General features: G+C 37.6%; 1 protein-coding gene across 4 annotated transcripts in view; it reads left to right on the top strand.

Moving 5' to 3' along the window:
• The window catches only part of Tp63 (tumor protein p63), a 200,386-nt gene that overhangs the window by 16,241 nt on the left and 169,025 nt on the right, over window positions 1-15,120 (top strand). The window lies entirely within an intron of this gene.

Below are 15,120 nucleotides of genomic sequence, written 5' to 3'. Positions count from 1 at the left end.
TTTCTGCCCTTAGCTTAAAATGCTCCTTTTTCTATTTCCATTGGTCACAGGTTTTGCCTTTTCATAGCATAGTATAGATCATGTATGTTCTCTTCTTGCTTACGTATTAACTTTTCATTCTATAACTGCCACGACTCATCTACCTTGCCTGTCTTGTCCTCTCTTTGATCCAGTCTGTGTGGGTGGCTCCCCAGGAGCCCATTGTTTGACTCATTAAACTTTCAAATTTTTAATTTGTCTTTTTTTTAGTCATTGTTTCTTTCTCATTATTGAATTCTACTTTAAAATCCTGAATTTACATCATTTTTCAAGCTGTCTTTCTTTAGGCAGAGCTGCTGCACTGCCTGCCTGTATTTCCCCCCTTATTCATTGTTCCATTCTCTACTTTTGCTGTATAGATCCAAGACAATTCATTAGGCTTGCTCTGACTTTCCCTTTCCATTCATACAAACACTAACTTTAATTACAGTTCACACAATGGTATTGTTATTCCTTTACTACCTAAAATAATGGCACTTAAAGGGTGATTCTTAAAAATTATTACTATATTTTCATAGTGACTTTACCCTTTGATAGCAATTGTTTTTGTCGATACTGTTCTAGGGGAGTAATGGAGACCAAACTTGGTGGATTTAACTATGAGATAGATGCCCAGTCAAGGAGAAACAATCCCCATCTCAGTCCTATTAGAGCCTTGCCCATCTTAAGCAGTGTAAAGACTTCCACCGTAATAAGTATGATGAAGCCAGGTGATGGTGATGCATGCCTTGGATCCCAGCACTCTGGAGGCAGAGGCAGGTGGATTTCTATGAGTTCGAGGCCATCCTTGTTTACAAAGTGAGTTCCAGGACAGTCATGACTACATGGAGAAACCCTGTTTCAAAAAAACCAAAAAAAGAAAGAGAGAGAAGGATTTAAAAACTCAACCAATGATCATGTTCATGTACAAATAAAGATTCACACGTCTTAAAGTAAAAACATAAGAAACATGAAAAACAAGGCAACATGATTCTTTTAAAAACCTGCAGTAATATAATGGATTTCAAAAGGAATAAGATGATACAGTCACTTGACAACACTAAAATGTTGGTCAAGAAAATTCAAACAAATAGTTAAATATTATTCAGTTCTAACCTGTGTCTGTTCCAGTCTTCTGGTACCTTTCTGGCTGGGTTTTAGCAAAGCATCCTGCCATACTTGCTGTGTGTTTCCCATGACTGGGGTTCACAGAGGGTCTGGGACAACAACCGCTACCTGTGCACTCTGCCGGGACTCTTTAAAACACGCCTGGCCATGATGCTTTTGCAGTCCTGAGCGTCTTTTCTGGCATTCCTCCTCTCTTCTTCTGTTGTTCCCCCACAATGCACAACCTTTCTCTTTCCTCTGTTTCTTTTTCTTTCTTCTTCTTTTTTTTTTTTTTTTTTGCCTTGATAATGTCTATTTCTAGGAGTGAATCAGTGACTTTCTGAGGTACTTTGCAGTGACTCGGTTCATCCCACGAGGGGAAGCTCCTCTGATTCTGGTCATTTTTATAGCACAGACTCTGGACTTTTCATATTCTGCCTTGTATTGGGTCTCACTTCACTTTGCTCTTGAAAGGAGAGCCCTTGCGGCTGTCACCCAACTTTTTATCATGTTGATTAATTTCCCTTGCTGTTGCAGGCCATCTTCTGTAATCTCCATGACTTTGGTTTTTAAGAAACACTACATGTCACTGGCAAGCAGCTCAACTTGAGAAGCATTGCTCTAACATCCCAGACATGAGTGCTGTCCCAGACAGCAGTAGCAGAATGTGCTACTGGGACTGTGCTGGGAATCAAGCCTTCAAGTACATCGGAATGAAAACTCCTGACATTGGGGTCTGTGCCCTGATTTTAAACACACTCATCAAGATATTCTGGTGCATACGGAAGTTTGGGAAGTTACATACATTTAGTAGGTAATCAACACCTGTTGAATTAGAATGACTTTTTATATTTCTTCTGCTATTCCCTCAAACACATTCACCCTTTCTTCTCATGACATGTTGGTTCACAACGAGTTAAAATAGCAAATGTTAAAATCAGGAAAATGGGGCCCTGAAAGATTGGGATATGTTTGTTCATAAGAACAGTAGTGCATCTTTTAACATGGAAGTAGGAAAGGTGGATGAATTTTATTTACTGGTTTATTTCTTTCTTGAGATTGGAGAAGGTTGCTGACTAATCTTGACATTTATTTATTTATTGTGTTGGTATGGTAAGGTTGCCTATCAAATCAGTAACTGAAATGCACTATAAATGTTGGAAACCAGGGGCAACTTAAGCTTGAAATGGGCTTCCCCTGTCACAAGGGAGTGTCGTGGTTGCCATTGGCCAAATGACGCCTTTCAGTTTCAACCAGTAATAACCTTGAAACGAAGTTGTCAGGATTGAGAATAATGTGGTGTTTGGCAACACCATCTCATAGGATCCCTTTGTTGAATATAGACAGCCTGTAAACAACGGCCTTTGTCTAGCACTTTCTCACCTTAAAGAACTCAAATAGCTCTGACAAATAGATTCCAATTTCTCTGCCAGCCTGCAGGTGGGTAGATTCTCAGACACAATGGGAATGACTGTCACCCAGACACCAACACCAATGCTACAGACTTTTAGTTTAAGCTCTTAAGCTGACAATGCCCATTCTGTCATCCTGGCCTTCTCCTTGATGAGACGAGGCTTAAAACGTTGACTTCTTTGGAAGGGCAGAAATTTCTAAAATTATGAAGATCTATGTGAAGGCACTATTTTACATTTCTGATTTTGATGATGAGCAGTTTGCCAAAGTTATTAATAGAAACCATACTTTAGTAACTTTGCCCAGAGAGAGACAAGATTGACAGGTCTTCCTTGGGTTCAGAGACTGCACAGAAAAAAATGATTAATTATATTTTCTTGGAAAACTCTATATGACTTGTTCTTAAAGACAGGGAGATGTCTCTCAGGAATTCTAACACCTTTCTTGTCATTTAGTCCATCTCTCATGCTGCCTGGGCATTGCATGTCAGGAAGCCTTTCCAAGAAGCCTTCTTGGGGCTATTGGGAACATTTTTGTGGGGGACAAAATTTGATTCCAAATATTACTGGTTGAATATGGCACAGTAGGAAGACAGAAGACAGCTGTTTAATTTATCTTGTGTATTGATCTCTCTAAGGCTGAAGAGGACCATAGTCATAGAGACTCTAGGATCTAAATCTACACCCTTATAATGGTTGCTCTACCTTGACTGATTAGCAACACCACTTTCAATAACCCAACTAGCTTTTTCTTCCTTTTGATGGGTTTAAATATTTGAGAGATTTGCCTCTAGATGTGGACGGTAGTCATTCTGTCTCTTTGGTCACTTAGTCAGATCCACTGAGTGCCACTTATAAAGGACTGTCAGTCTTATTTCTGGTTCTGAGTTACCACAATTATATGTCACCACGATAGACTATCTTCTAAAATCATCATTAAAGATAGTTTCTTCTTTAAATTCATGTCACTTGCCTGTGACTTTGATTTTTCCAATGTGGTATCTAGCTTTTCAGTTCTCTGTTGACCCTACTTTCAACTTTCGGGATGTATAGCAGCCAAACTTTTTTTTTTTGCTTTTTTTTGGTTTGTTTTTGTTTTTCTAGACAGGGTTTCTTTGTAGCTTTGGTGCCCATCCCAGAACTAGCTCTTGTAGACCAGGCTGGCCTCAAACGCCCAAAGATCCGCCTGCCTCTGCCTCCCGAGTGCTGGGATTAAAGGCGTGCACCACCACCGCCCGGCTCAGCAGCCAAACTTTTGTGAGCTGTAATAATGAAACAAATTTTTTTTGCATGCTTCGTTCTCTTAAAATTTTTGTCCAAACATGTTTACACTCATGTTCATTGTTCTAAAACCTTTATGGTTTTTAAAGGACTAAATATCCATAACTTCTTATTCTTTGTCATTTCCATACCTAAACAATATGTTAGGGAGTAGCACCTCAAGGCTTTTCTTGGTAGTTCTTTGTGCTTGGGAGAGAAATTCCTGAATTTCAATGATTCTCCTAGTAGGGTACAAGGGATTGAAGGATCAAATGAGTAGGTCCTCTTCTGTAGGGTTATGCTATCTATAGTGAATGTTATACATCCAATCTCCTATTGATTTGGGGGATAATTTTTTTCTTATTAGCTAAAAGTGGGAAGCTGTGTCCTACTTGCCAGCAACAAATTTTAAGTTTAAAACTCACTTAAAATTATCTCCCAAAATACATGAAATTAATACTTAGCTAAGAAAAAGTATTACTATCATACTTCTCTAAAGTCATCATCCCAAAGACACAAAATTACAGTTGATGTTGTAAGATGAAAAATCCAGGTTATTAAACTGAAATGGATGTGAAAGAAAATAGCATATGTTCCTCTATGCATTAGAGTTCAATAAAATCACTCTAATTTTAGCTTAAACAAATATTTTGTTCACTGGCTTTGCTATTAGAGTGCTAATAATTTCATCTTCCTATGTCATAAATACAGTAGAAGATAAAAGTTATAAAATCTTTTAGTGCAGGAACTCATTCTAGAAACTACTTTTCAGTAGAATATTTGTAGGAGAGACATGCCATTGATTACCTTGAGGGTCTCAGGTATTTTGTTGTTGTTATTGTTTTGAGAAAAGGTTTCTGTGTAGCTTTTGTGCCTGTCCCAGAACTAGCTCTTGTAGACGAGGCTGGCCTCGGACTCAGAGAGATCCACCTGCCTCTGCCTCCCAAGTGCTGGGATTAAAGGCATGTGCCACCACTATCCAGCTGGTCTTGGGTATTCTAATATGACAAAAGCCATTTCTCATAAATTTGTAAGTGTCAATAAAACAAACCAAACGAATGATCAGTAGTCCAAACTGAAAGATCTACAGTCTTCCATATGTGTATTATTGACTTAGAAATACAGCTATTTCCTGTAAACCAAGATACCCTTCTCCTGGGTTTCAACATAACATCTCTAGGCTCCATCCCTCCTAATCCAGATCATCCTAATTTCCAATGTCACATGCTCTCAGTGAACTCCATCTTCATCTTTGTTAGCTGGAAGGTATTTTAATCTAAGAGTGATGGGGAAGAAGGCAGACTTCAGTTCTGCATTTTATTTGGATACCTGGATAGGAGGATCATGCACCCATTCTTGCGGTTCTTGCAGCTAGTGCACAGTATCTGGTTTTGTAGAGATTTTAACCCTTGCCCAGCAGCAGGAGACAATGCCAGACTTAAGAGTTTCATGGACCCACAGAATTCACGAGAGTGAAAGTAATGTTGTTGGTAACTTTTTAGCTCCTTTTAACCTACTGGAACACAGTATAAAATGGATACTGGCAGTAAAAACCTTTGAAAAGAATTTAGGGAGACCAGCAGCTTAGCCCCAGGTTGTTTTTCTCTGTCTTATTAAAACAAACAAGTGAAAAAAAAATCAGCAGCTTTCCTTACACCCATCAACTACTGGCTTCTATATTTGAAGCATTCATTCTTTGGAAACAAAGGTAGTGCCCCGGACTAATGTTCCCAAATGTCAGCATCGCTGACTGAGAACATTGTTTCAGCTCTTTTCCGTAGCAGTCTCAGTTAAAAGTGGAGAATACAGTGGAAGCTTTGCACGGCTGTTGTGAACCACAGAGTCGATGGAACCTACATCATACAGTGCTGAATGACATCCCAAAGGAACTTATTTAGATAAATTCACTCCTAAAGCGTCTTAAAGAACGCAATCGGAGCTCATAGTGTTGATGTTACCCCATGAAGGCCATGGAGTGTGGGTGCTCTAGAACCCACAAACTGTCTGTGCCAGGCCCAGATGCTTTATTTCATTCTTTCATTCACTCATAACTTATTTAAACAATAAGATTCCTATCATTTTCAAGCACAGTATTAGTTTCTTTGGGTATAGAAACAAACATTAGCTATCACCTCTCAAATGTCTGCTTAGTTTGTTTGCAGTTCGAAATATTTCAATGATCTAAAACGCAAGGATTACATTGATGAGATGTTAGATTACAAGCCTAACACTCTGCATCGCTTTGAACTTCAAACTTACTTGGACAGAACTAATTTCTAAGACCATAGTCTTTTACCTCCTCTCTCTACTCCAGTGTAACATCAGCCCTTAAAAGTCATAGGGTTGGGGAAAGATGGTCTTATGAACAATAACCTTCCTTTCTTCTCCTTCTCCTTCTTTTTTTTCTTCCTCTTTCTCTCTCCCTCTCTTCCCTTTCCTTTCTTTCTCTTCCTTCTCTCTCTTCCTTCCCCTTTCCAAAACAAATTTTGAAGCTGAAAATCACTGACCCATAATGCAAACTTTTGGTCCTATATCTCATGGAAAAGATGGCTTATCAATATAATTTTTCTTCTCTCATATTCAAGTTTTAATAAAATATAATAGGAAGAATATTTATTCTTTATTTTTGTGTTTGATAAAACATTATAGTGATCCCAGGTTATTATTTAGTTTTTTAATTTAAATATTAACTATAATAATGTTTCCTTCCTTTTATAATAAATGCAAATAGTCATGTTTATTTTGTATAATGTCTGTAGGATATTATCATCCCATACTTATACTTAGGAGGCTGCTTTTTTACTCCTGAGTTCCAAGCTTTGTATGTCTTTTGTAAACTCCCATGTGGGCCGAAGTCTCTGTAGCTGAAGGCTGAGATGAATGTCATATTTGTAGCAATTGTAATTTTTTTGCAACTGAAGGGCTTTTCTGAGGACCAAAGTCAATATGCTGAAGATAATGGTGAAGGAAGCTGAGATGAACCCAGGCTCTTGGTCATGCTATTGAGTTAATTAATTCTAGACTCACACTTCAGGCATTTTTGTCATGTGAAACATATACTTTAAAGCCACATTTAATTGGGGTGTATATTCCTTGTAGCTGAAGGTAACCTGACTAATACACCAATTACTCTTTTTATAGATAAAAGTCAGATAATTTCCACAGCCAGGACAGTTAGCGAAGTTCACCTAAGGTCTTATTAGCCCTTCTATTTTCAAAGCTTGTCTTTTTATTTTTAATCTTAAGTACAACTTTGAATTAATTATAGCTTCCAGTATATGAAAGTGTCATTTGAACCTAGGTCCTTTATGTGAAATGCAAGCAGAAAGGAACTGTTAAAAGAGGATGAACAGTCTGAATGTATGTTCATGTAATTATGAGCACTGATGACCGTGATGAATGCTTAATAGAGAGCATGAAGTCAATAGCGTTCTCTGCAGCAGAGGAAGTTACATCACAAGCCAGCCTTGCAAATGTGTGTGGAGTCCATTCATTTTGGAGGTTGCTAATAGCGTATTTATCACATGTAGCATCAGTAAGCATGCATCCAATTAGGAGCGGATGAGTCACATTTAATTAAACATTATCACTATCATTCCTTGGAAATGCTAGAAGTTAGAGAAACAACACAAAATACCTTAACATGTTATTAAACATGTGATCCCTTAATAGAGAAACACCGTTCTGTTGAATAGAAGGAGCCACTGGTGGCAACTACATAGCCCTAAATTCAGGCTATGATAGAGTTCACAACTACTACTACAAAGGCAGTGACTGTGGGCACTGTTCTTGGGGAAGAGAGAACTGGAAGAGAGAACTTCACAGCAAATAGGAAGCTGTGTATTCTAGCAAAACCCACATTCGAAGTGTTCAAAGCCATCTTCTATCCTGAATTCAAATACTATTCTAACAAAAAGAGACGTGGAAACAGAGGTGTGAGATGTTGTTCTCTGATCGAGTAAACCAAATACAATACTATAGCAAATAGCATGATATTGGCTGATGTACTAGCTCCTTTGCCTCATGAGATGTTAGCTGCCAGGTGAAAAACAGCTAAAGAAACCCTTTGAAGCTTCTTGGGAGAACAGAATGATAAATATCCCTAAGTTAATGATGCCTAGAAGCCTATCTTTCCAAGGACATGAACATAATGTTATATTTGGATCATTGTCTATAAAAAGTGTTTCATATGTCAGTTTCTGAACAAAGTCATGTACATTTGCAAAAAGGCAGATTCAATACTTTTCAAGGACAATAGAGGGAATATATGTTTGTGACCATACACAAGTCATCTAATATTGAACAAACTTATTTTAGAAACTGCTTTTACACCTTCGAGAAGCTTCTGATTCTTAAAATTAAGGCACCCTATTGGCAAATCTCAAGCCTACCCCAACAATCTGGCTAAGTTTCTTAAATTATGAGAAAGGAAGACGGGAATCAATCAGAGATCAAAAATTCCGCTAATGTTACCTCAAAGATGAGAACTCAGTTCCTAAAGGAGTTGAAATGTTGGAAAAAGCAATGTTGTTGGACGAGGGGGCCACTTGTTCTTCCCAGCCGCCTGGCTAGCTTATATCCAAAATAACCACACAGAAACTGTATTAATTAAATCACTGCTTGGCCCATTAGCTCTAGCTTCTTATTGGATAACTCTTATATTAATTTAACCCATTTCTATTAATCTGTATATCCCCATTTGGTATTGGCTTACAGGCAAAGATTGAACCTGTCTGGCTCTGCCGGCTCCATGGCGGCTCCTCCATCTCCATCCTTCTTTCTCCCAGCAATCACGTCCATCTTTTCTGCCTGCCTACGCTCTGCCCTATCTACAGGCCAAGGCAGTTTCTTTATTCATTAATGGTAATCACAGCACACAGAGGGACTCCCACATCACAATGAAAAGAAATCTCTTGAGGTGAATAAGGCCCCTAGGTTTTGTGTGTAGTGCAAAACCAATTCAAGTCAAATGTCTTCATTTCAAGTCAAGAGTTGGACTTCCTAAACTCAAGAAAAAACTACTGGAGGCAAATAGTAAGAACATAAATTCCAGACTTGAGAAAAGAGAGACAAGATTCCACAGCTCTGGGAGACTGTGGTACTCCATTGACGTCAGAGTAGAAAACCTTTACTGTTTCTAAGCATTCAGATGAGACCTGCAAAAGAACTGGACCTTGTGATTGAACAGAGGTCAGCAGGTTTTTTTTTTCTCCAAAGGGCCAGAAAGTAAATATTTTAAATCCTTCTTTCCATACATCCCTTTTGCATCTTCTTGCTCTGCTTTTGTGGTGCTATATCTTTTGTAGACAATTCATAAATGAATGGGCATGAGTATGTTCTAATAAAGCTTTAATTACCAAATCCCCAGGTGTCTGTCTTGCTTTGACCCACAGGCCATAGTTTGCTGACTCTGGTTCTTGAGTGAGGCCCATACTCCACCTACTCATTAAAGCTGAAAGCTCAGCTTTGATAATCTCCACGGGAGGAATTCATGCTCACCAAGTTAGAGGTACCTGAGAACACTTTACCTCCTGCAATAATGCTAATGTGTCCCACCAAAGAAAAACTAAACAAAGAAAAGGTAATTCCACTGTTGTCTTTGGCAAAATCTACATTTTTCAAAACCAATATCAAAATCCAGTGTATTTAAATCACATCAATAAATTTTTTTTAAAAAAAATTACTGAATAAGAGAAAAAAATGAGGTTAAGTAAAACAAAAGTTGACAAAAGCCTAAAGCTGTACTTGGGAAACACAATGTTAGAGGAATTATTTATTAACAATCTCATTGTACAAAAGAACAATGGTATGTTATGTGACAGATGAGACATCGAAAAGGTTCAATGAAAATCATAAAACTATATATATAACAAAAATGTAATAGCTAAATATTATATATCCAAGGTTGTTACCAGATATAAAAACCCAGTTGAATATGATATAAAAAGGATTCATCTTGAATGTAGATTAATCTAGTTAAGAATTATACTGGTTTAGTAAAATCATGGGGTTGTAGGTTCTCCTCCAAGATTCATGAGTCCCCTGGTCATGGGTAGCTGATTGGGTACTGTTACCAGACATGACTTGAGCAGGCCTCAGGTTCAATTAGAGAGCTGTTGGCTACTACCAAGGTATGTGTACCACTACTACACCCTTAGGTTTATTATGCCACACTGCTTATTGATATGAGACATAGCTACTATAGCCTAGTAGAACTGTTGATTGAGGACCTCCCTTAGGAGTGTGCATGCTTCCTTCTGATACCGTGAAAACTAGTTCTCAGGGAGTTGGCATTCTTAGACAACATTGACCAACTACTCAATAGTCAGTCCTGAAATCATAAGTGCAAGCAACATTATAGAGACTGAGTAAACTGTATTTAGGAATATATATACATTCATGCATATATACACATATATATGCATTAGCAACAAGTAATGAAAAAATGCCATGAATTTGAAAGGCAGCAAGAAGGGATATACAGGAAGGTTTGGAGGGAGGAAAGGAGAGGAAAAATAATATAAGTATATTATAATATCAAAAACTTAAAGAAGTAGTAAAAAGGTTCATCTATTTTTATTTATTTATGTGAATGTTTGTCTACACATATCTGTATGAATCACACACATTCACTATATCCCTGGAGGACAGAATGGTTGCCTAGAGCCCCTAGAACTGGAGTTATGGATGGTTATAAGCAGCCATGTTGATGCTGGGAATGGTGCCTGTTTCCTCTGCTGGATCAGTAAGAGCTCTTAACAGCTGAGCCTTCAATCCAACCCCTCAATAGGATCTTTTTTGTGTTAATTTCATATTCTACATAAGAAACATCATACTGTTGTGTTTCAGTTTCTACTTTTTAATAAGAAGTTATTTGTCTTTTATATTCCATAGATAAAATTTTCACTGTATTTTGTAGCTTTCAAGGTTTTTCCTTATCTTGGGTATTTAGGAATGTATTTGTACTGTGTTTGGGTACAATTTTGTTTCATTGGTTTTATGTGATTGCTATTTTCTGGAGTTACTAGGGATTTACTGAGAATTGTTTACCATGATATTGAAGGTACCACTAATGTATTGATTAAATCCCTGACTCTCCTTTCATATTTTTGAATTTCAGCTGAACAGTCCTAAAATTCCTTGATATTGTCTTATATATGCTTGAGGAGCTGTATCTTAAACAGTTTTTCTTAATTATGAAAAATGTCTATTTACTTGCTTGAGGTCCATCTAATTTTATTTTATATCTAGTTATCAATGATGGTCATGTTGTCAACTTTTGACGTTTTGGTTTTTATAATTTGTGTTTATGTGTGTGTGTGTGTATCCTTGCATGTGCTCACCAAAAGTTCAGACTCTCACAAACCAGAAGAGAGCATTAGATCTCCTAAAGATAGGGTTACAGGTTATTGTGAGCCACTGTACATGGGTTCTATGAACCAAATTCTGGTCCTGGAAAAGCAGCAAGTGCTCTTAAGCCATGAATCATCTCTCCAGCCTTGAGTTTTAAAAGCTAATATAAGCAAAATATATGTTATCATAAATATTCATTGAGTACTCACCACAATTAATTATATTCTGGGCCATAAAAGCCTCAATACATTTCAAAATATTGAAATTGTGAAAATTATGTTCTTTGACAAAATGATATATAGCAGCAATGTGATTTTTTTAAAGCTCCCCAAATATCTGGAATTTAACAACAATTTTATAAATATCTCATGGGTTAGGAAATAAATCAGAAAGGAAAGTATGCTGAACCAAAGATGATGAAAAAGGATAAAATTTGTAGGATGTAGTTTATACAGGACTTAGGAGAATATCATTTTAAATATCTGTGCAAAAAGAAAAGATTAATATAAATTATGTAAATTCTAATATTAAAATACTACTGAGAGTAAATTAAAGATACGGTAAGAAAAAAAGTAAAATTAGGTTACAAGGAGAAATCAATGCTAGGGAAATTAAACAAAACCACTATTTGAGTTTTTCAGTTGGATTAAGATAATTGGTTAAACCTCTAGCAAAAGTGATTAGTAGAGAAAAATCTCAAAAGTGAGTGTTGGAATATGAATGATCCTAATGTGAATGATGGGCGATACTGACAAGGAACATATGGACAAATGACAGTTCTGGGATAGTATGGAAGCCTTTTCATCGGGAAAGTAAACAGTCTACATGAAATGGACCTACTCTTGAAAAATATAGCTTACCAAAAGTAACATGGAGAAGTGAAAAAGATTGAAAGATCTAAATTTGTTAAATGCACTGATTTGTTAACAAAGCTTTTCAACACAGGTCCAGAGAGATTAGCATCTCAATCAAGATGTTAATCAAGAATTTGAATGTCAAGTTTATGTGAATTATTTCAAAATTAACAAGAAAGAATACTCACCAACTCATTTTTATAAGCCAGTCTGGCCCTCATTCCAAAAGTGCTGTGTAGGCCTTCTGGCTTTCTGTTGCTGTGATTACACACTATGACCAAAAGCAACTTGGAGAGGAAAAGGTTTATTTCAATTTGTAAGTTGCAGTCCATTGTCTAGGGAAGCCAAGCAAAAGCTCAAGCAGCAAGTTTTGGGCAGAGACCATAGCGGAGTGCTGTTCACTGGCTTGCTCTTCATGGCATGCTCAGCCTGCTTTCTAATACCAACAAGGACCACCTGCCCAGGAGTGGTGTCACCCACAGAGGCTGGACTCTCCCACATCCATCATTAATCAAAAAAAAAAAAAAGCCACAGACATAACCACAGGCCAATATGATGGATGACAGTTCCCTGACTGTCATGGTGACACACTCTTGGAACCCATCTACTGCAGAGGCAGAAACAGGAGAGTCACAAGTTCAAGACCTACCTAGGGAATATCATGTTTTAAAAAACAAAATGAAATAATAATAATATTAAAAAAAACAATAAAAAGAACCTAGTATACCAAGTCTAAAACTAGACTTGGTTTTATTCAGTCTACTAATCCTGGGACGAGAATAACAAAGTCTGAAAGACTTCTAACTATTTTCATAAATTCATAAACTAGACAGCTTCCTGGCAGTAGAAATTTATTTCGCATACTTCTGGAGTCTAGAAGACTCAATGCCTACTGAGCATCTTCTTCTTGATTCATGGTGGAGGGAGGCAGTTTTGTTCTGTACTGATACATGAAAAGAGTCACCTTCTTCACAAGAGGTCTTTCTTTAGGATGTCAAAGCTGTCACGAGCCAGTCATTTCGGAGGTCTTGTTTCCTAGTGACACCCAAACACAATTTTAATATTACATTTAAAAAATATAACCTGATATCATTGTTATACAACGCAGATGCAGATTGGCAATGTTTTCTTTTTTCTTTTCTTTTTTTTCTATCAGCTCACTTAAAGGCCAGAAACATTCCCCAGATTCTTGGCAGAAAGTTGTGCATGCCTTTAATCCCAGCACTTGGGAGGCAGAGGCAGGCGGATCTCTGTGAGTTCGAGGCCAGCCTGGTCTACAAGAGCTAATTCCAGGACAGGCTCCAAAGCTACAGAAAAACCCTGTCTAGAAAAACCAAATAAATAAACAACCAAACAAACATTCCCTAGATTCTCAACCAGATTTTTCTGTAGATCTCTGCCTGTATCTACACCAGCTTCTGGAGCAGTGTTTATTTATTTGTAGGGGGAGTGGCAGTCTTAGGGTTTCTATTGCTGTCATAAAATATCCAAATCAAGTTGTGGAGGAAAAGGTTTATTTTAGATTACATGTTCCAGTCCCAATCCATCATGGGGGACATCAGGGTAGGAAGTTGAAGCAGGAACTGAAGAAGACATCATGGGGGAAATACTGCTTCCCGACTTACTCCTCATAGCTAGCTCAAAGGTAGCACCACCCACCATAAGCCAAGACCTCCCATATCCATCAATTAATAAGATACCTTCACTCTAGGTCAATCCCTCTTCCCAGACATGTGGAGGTTTATATCAAGTGCACAAAAAGCAAGCAAAGACAAAGAAAGAAACAAAAACCTGAACCAGAACTGTAGGAGGGGAGATTCTGAAAACTGTATGGTCAGAGGGCAACTCCAGGCAATGGTTTCACCTTGCACCTTGTTTTGTGGCATAGTCTCTCTGTCGTATGTCACTGCATATTCCAGGCTAACTGCTTCCTCGGGCTCTGTGTATTGCATATTCTCTCACCTCCTCCCACCTCCCCACAAAACCATTGGGACTGGAGATGGGATGCATGCGTGCTCCTATGCCTGGCTTTTATGTTCTGAGGATACAAACTCAGATCCTCATTCTTGCCTAGGAATCTCCCCCAGCATCTCTCCAGTCCCTCCTGGGGTAATGTCCCAATGTCAGTTAAGACTAGAGGAATTTACTAGGCTCACTCCTCAAAAGTCTAAAGAAATAAAAGAAGCGTGAATCAGAAAGGAATAAATAAAATCACTGATTTTTTTTAGATAGTTCACAGTTGGAGACCAGTATTATGCTAATAATTCCAAAGATACTTTAAAAATAAAGAAAATAGGAACTTGATATATTTGATGAGTAGGGCTGCAGAAATGCTGAACAAAATTCTGGCAAAGCGAATATAAGAGCACAGCACAAAGAACAATGTATATGAACAAAGGAAGAGAAAGAATTTGACAGTAGACCGTGTCTTCTGGTGATACAAATGTTAGAGGGGGAGAATTCTTTGACCTAATAAGGGCTCACACATTGCAGATGCACAGATCCTAACAGGTTAGCTGCACATTCAAAACTTTTTCTTTACAGGTGGAACAGGAAAGGGATGCTAACTTTTCTAGTTCTGTTCAAATTTTCTTCTGCATCCTTCAAACGTCACTGTATCTCTTTGCTTGCTTTGATCATCACATATACCAATGAACAGCTCATATTTAATGTGCTTGGGTTTATTTGAGCTTCATCTGGATATTTGTTTTCTTCTTCACATGTAAGAGCTGTCCAATCTTTCTTACTTTCTCTTTCTTTGAAGTGAGTTGGTGTTTTGCCTGCAGTGTATGTCTGTGTGAGAATGTTGGATCCCCCGAAACTGGAATAACAAACATTTGTGAGCTGCCGTGCTGGGAAACGAACCCAGTTCTTCTAAAAAAGAAGTCAATACTCTTAACTGTGGGGCCATCTCTCCAGTTCTGAACCATCTTATCTTTAAAAAAAACATAAAGTTTTTGTTTCTATCTTAGTATTTTAGGATTTGTGCTCTTGCCGTGTCTGAGATTTTATTATGTAGAAAAAAGATTTCCCTCCATAACAAATTTGTTGCCATTTTTATCATCAGAGGATATTGTATATTGTCAAATATCTCTCCTGTTTGTCATGCGAAATGT

Source organism: Microtus pennsylvanicus, chromosome 1 (assembly GCF_037038515.1).
Source record: "Microtus pennsylvanicus isolate mMicPen1 chromosome 1, mMicPen1.hap1, whole genome shotgun sequence".
NCBI lineage: Eukaryota > Metazoa > Chordata > Mammalia > Rodentia > Cricetidae > Microtus > Microtus pennsylvanicus.
This window is presented reverse-complemented; position numbering and strand designations above follow the sequence as displayed.